The sequence below is a fragment of the Clupea harengus genome, chromosome 14, assembly GCF_900700415.2.
Source record: "Clupea harengus chromosome 14, Ch_v2.0.2, whole genome shotgun sequence".
Taxonomy (NCBI): domain Eukaryota; kingdom Metazoa; phylum Chordata; class Actinopteri; order Clupeiformes; family Clupeidae; genus Clupea; species Clupea harengus.
Window position 1 is genome coordinate 3,038,159 of NC_045165.1, and position 5,000 is coordinate 3,043,158.

At 49.3% G+C, this 5,000-nt stretch overlaps 1 protein-coding gene and 1 long non-coding RNA gene across 2 annotated transcripts in view; one reads left to right on the forward strand and one right to left on the reverse strand.

Moving 5' to 3' along the window:
• Positions 1–1,949, reverse strand: part of LOC116223453 — a 2,513-nt gene extending 564 nt beyond the window's left edge. The window contains exons 1-2 of the long non-coding RNA XR_004165092.1: positions 1,350–1,949; positions 712–1,215 (exon numbers count right to left, since the gene is read on the reverse strand). This is a non-coding gene — a long non-coding RNA (uncharacterized LOC116223453). The remainder of the gene's footprint in view (positions 1–711; positions 1,216–1,349) is intronic.
• kif26ba (kinesin family member 26Ba) overlaps positions 1–5,000 on the forward strand; it is a 150,725-nt gene that overhangs the window by 46,389 nt on the left and 99,336 nt on the right. The window lies entirely within an intron of this gene.

Genomic DNA, 5,000 nt, shown 5'->3' on the forward strand with positions numbered 1-5,000 from the left:
ATATTTGAGAATTTGTGTATGTGTGTGTGAGAGAGAGAGAGTGTGTGTGATTGTGTATGTGTGAGTCTATGTGTGTGTGTGTGTGTGTGGGTGTGATTGTGTATGTGTGAGTGTATGAGAGAGAGTGTGTGTGATTGTGTATGTGTGAGTGTCTGTGTGTGTGTGTGTGTGAGTGTGATTGTGTATGTTCTGCGGTATCTCAAACCCTCATGTGAAAGCCAGGCAGACTGTAACTCAGACAGTTTATCACTGAGTGTTAGTAAATGTCTAAAATAGTGTGTGTGTGTGTGTGTGTGTGTGTGTGTGTGTGCCATGGTAATCTAATGATAGCTTCAAGCTAATCGTCTGCATTCCTAATCACACGCGGGAGAAAGGCCAGCGCCTGCACACACACACACACACACACACACACACACTTCCTCAGCCTCTTGTTTTCCCTGCCCCCTCTAAGTGCACGCTGTGGTTTCTCAATCCGTGAAAATTATGAACAGTCACAAAGTCTGATTCACTGTAAATATTTAATTCTCCACGCTGCCTGAATTATTACTGTATAAAAACGTTATATCTGAGAAAAATACATGTGTAATTTGATTTCACAGTTTCCTCGATGATTTAACAACTTTGTTTGCTGACTCTGCCTGCACAAGGGACCGTTATTAATCAAACACACACCAAATAAATAAATGAATAAACAAATAAACATTTATTCACCAGAGGTTGTTTTGAAAAAGCCCCGTCTTGGCGAGCCGCATCCCAGCGTTGGCACTTTTAGCGCTCGGTGAGCGGACTGGCATCGGAGCGATTTCCAAAACACACATCTGGTTATCCTCCGTAGCGCGGGCAGCCTGACAGCACATGCTCTAAGTGTCTATAAATCCGAGTCTAACAGCGCTCAGCCCCGCCAGTAAAAGTTGTTTTGTGTTTTTTTACTGAGTAAAGCCTTTTTGTAGGCCCCTGTCATGTGGGATCGTTCACACCACCATCAACATGCTGCTCAGCACACAGGTCCAGATGCACGTTAAGAGAGAGCGGACATTCATTATAAACTACCTCGGAGTAATATTAGATGTAGCACTACGGCTTGTGTGCCGACATACATCATATCCGTGTCTATAGTGACACTTAAGTCTTAGGCTGTGCATATTTTCCCATTCTGGTATATATATAAATCTTTATTTCAGACGCCAAGTTCCATATAAAATAACAGACATCCAACTATAAAAAAGAGAGAAAAACAAGAAGATACATAATACAGTTCATTAAAAAGTATGAAGACTTTTGTGCCAATGTCGTCTTAATGTCGAACTAAATCGATCCTATACAAGGAACTCGCCACATAAGACACATACCTCCACGTCCATCAGTCTCAAGTTCAAATCAAGTGAAGCTGGAGGTCAGTGTGTCTCTCCGGACGTCCAGACACACTCCACACACACACTCGAGACACACTCCAGACCATCTCAGTTGACAGACCCCTGACCCCTGATAGGATCCCCCCCCCAAGGGGCGCCCCGTTTCCGGCCCTTTCCGTAAACATTTATATTTTCTGTTTCGCTGCAAACTGCGCGGGTGTCCGTCAGTATGTGTGGGAGAGATGTTCCCCCCCCGAGATGAGTTTAGTCGCGTTGCTTTAACTCATCGCTCTCCATTAGCCCGAGACAGTGTCTGTGTGCCTGGGTGAGAGGAGATTGAAGCGATGGGGTAATTAAAGATGACGGATTAAGTGCTGCTTCAATTACAGTATGACTCATCTGCCAGCCACTTGATTTCCCATGAACCTTTGCTGCTGCATACTAATCGGAGAGGAGAGTCGAGGGGGGACGGCTTGGACCCCTGCGTCGACCTGCATTATCCTACCTCAGTCACGGCAAACAAACAGACTAATGTTGGGTTGGAAAGGGCGTTGTTCAGAAGAGGGTGTTGGCATGGAAACACCAGATAGAACATCAGCTGCCAGCACTGGTACTGTAGAAGTAGTCACATTAAGGAGATGAACAGAAAGTGCTATATATATATATATATATATATATATATATATATTTTATACGGCTCCTCAGAATGTTGCAAAAGGTTCCGTTGCTTTGAATGGGCCTCCCCAGTGTTCGGAGGTCTTTAAAGTTAAACTTTAAAGTCTATTTGCGTGAAGAACTATTTTTCTTAGTGGAAGTCACGAAACGGCAATAAAATAATAAAAAATAGGTATTTTTGGAGGAATGTCTTTTATCGTTTTTGGCAAGTAACCGTACAAAAAGCAGGATAATATATAGTCCGCCGGTCACTCTCGGAAAATAAATCCCTGAAAATACTGACTGGCGGACTATACATAATCCCTTACATAAATGTATGTGTAGGTATATATATATGAGGTTGTGTAATGGATGCCAGGAATCTTACCCACAAGGCACCAGGGCATCAACGTTCTTCAGTGGTTAGATCAGGGGCCAGACAGTTAACACAGGCAAAGCCTTGAGCCAGTCTGTCAGCGATACCCACCCGACAGGCAACGGGTAAGGACAGCGGGCAATCTGCGGAGGGCACAGCGGGCACTAGATCAGCCTTTCAGGCTGGACAGAGAAAGAGAGATGGAGAGGGAGGGAGAGAGAGAGAGGGAGGGAGAGAGAGAGATGGAGAGGGAGGGAGAGAGAGAGAGGGAGGGAGAGGGAGGGAGAGAGAGAGAGAGGGAGAGAGAGAGAGAGAGAGAGAGAGAGAGAGAGAGAGGGAGAGGGAGAGGGGGGGGGGGGGGAGTGACCCAAAGCTGGCCATGTAAGGAAAGACTCTGGCTCTAGATTTACACTGACAGAAGGAATGTTTGGTTTAATCAGAACACACTCTCCCCCCACACACACACACACACACACACTCCCTCCTCCTCGCTTTTCTTTTTCACTATCCTCCACTCCTCCAAGGGCTTCAGTGCCAATGGAAAGGGGTTGATTACCTGGATCTATGCCCTGGGAGAGAGAGAGAGAGAGAGAGAGAGAGAGAAAGAGAGAGAGATGGAGAGGGAGAGAGAGAGAGAGAGAGGGAGAGAGGGAGAGAGAGAGAGATGGAAAGAGAGGGAGAGAGAGAGAGATGGAAGAGAGGGAGAGAGGGAGAGAGAGAGGGTGAGAGAGGGGGGTGGGAGAAAGGAGGGTAGAGAAAGAGAATGGAAGAGAGAAGGAGGGAGAGACTGAGGGGGATAGGAAGGGAGGAAGGGAGGAAGGAGAAGGAGAGAGAGAGAGAGAGAGATGGAAAGAGAGGGAGAGAGAGAGGGAGAGATGGAAAGAGAGGGAGAGAGAGAGGGAGAGAGAGAGAGAGAGCGTGACGGATGAGATAGAGAGAGAGAGAGAGAGAGAGATGGAAAGAGAGAGAGAGGGAGAGAGAAAGAGAGAGCGTGAAGGAGGAGAGAGAGAGAGAGAGAGATGTGGGTGTAATCTGATGCCAGCCCAGCGTCTCTCTTCTGTCAGTGTGTGACACAGGACACTGCACTGGAACTCAGAGTGGCACTCAGCCAATCACACGTCTGGGGGACCATGTTGCTCTGTTTTAATTGGCCACCACTCAGCCAATCACACGTCTGGGGGACCATGTTTCTCTGTTTTAATTGGCCAGAGGTGGCGTGCCTCCTCTGCTCTGGTAGTTGTTTATTTACGGGCGCTTCTCCACTCCGCTCTCGTGCCCACGGTTACGCCCACGGTAACGCTCAGGGTTACGCCCAGCCCGCCACGGCGTCGCTGGTGAACCAGGCCAGGAGCCAGGCTCTGAGGAGTGAAGTGCTCCATCATGGCCGCGGCCGCCGCCGCCTGACAGGGGCTTAGTCCTGGCTGAGCCGCAGCGCTGCCCCCCCCCCCCCCCCCCCCCCCCCCTCCGGCCCCTGGGCTCTGGTGTTTGTTTGAGTGTTTGTGTCCTTGCGTGTTGCCAGTGGTATCAGGAACAAGAAGAGTAAACGCTGACTGAGGCCGGGGAGGCCAGTGTTTAAGGAGGGATTAGACCTGCTGCCAAATGAATCAGTTGAGATGTGGAGCAGACACTAGGAGCTTTGGGTTTAAAGGACGGCTCTGTGTTCGTCACCTTTATTCCTATCATTTCACTGGACTGCATAGACTTCCTGTGCAGCTGAAGCTAGACTTCCTGTGCAGCTGAAGCTAGACTTCCTGTGCAGCTGAAGCTAGTCTTCCTGCAGCAGCTAAATCCCATAGGCTGCGGTATTGAAGCTGTACCTGTGCTCAGAGAATGGGCTTTGATTGTCACCCCCAGCACAGAGCTGTTGGAGTATGTGAGTGTGTGTTGGCACAGTGCTGTTGGAGTACGTGAGTGTGTGTCGTCATCCCCAGCACAGTGCTGTTGGAGTACGTGAGTGTGTGTCGTCATCCCCAGCACAGTGCTGTTGGAGTACGTGAGTGTGTGTTGTCACCCCCAGCAAGGTGCTGTTGGAGTACGTGAGTGTGTGTTGTCACCCCCAGCAAGGTGCTGTTGGAGTACGTGAGTGTGTGTTGTCACCCCCAGCACAGTGCTGTTGGAGTACGTGAGTGTGTGTTGTCACCCCCAGCACAGTGCTGTTGGAGTACGTGAGTGTGTGTTTGCACAGAGCTGTTGGAGTACGTGAACATGACCCTCTGCTGCCCCCTCATTAGGCACTCAGAGCCTCCACAGACACACACACACACACACACACACACACACACACACACACACACACACACACACACACACACACACACAGCCTCCACAGACACGTTAACAGAGCCCCTGAAGGGGCCTCTAATCCCGCCGCTTAGGGCAGAATTCAGCTGGATGCCCACCCATTTAAGTGACTGACTGGCTCTTTTTGGTTGGCTGGCAGCGACGCTCTCAGGGTGGGCACACAGAGGCAGAGCAAGGGGCTGAGGGCCGTTGTTGTTTGTGTTGTCGTGTGAGAGCCGTTGTTGTTGTAATTGTTGTTTGTGTTGTCAAATTGAAGCCAGAGGAGTGAAATAACTTGGTGAAAGAAGAGGAGAAAAGAACCCTTAACTTGTGTGTGT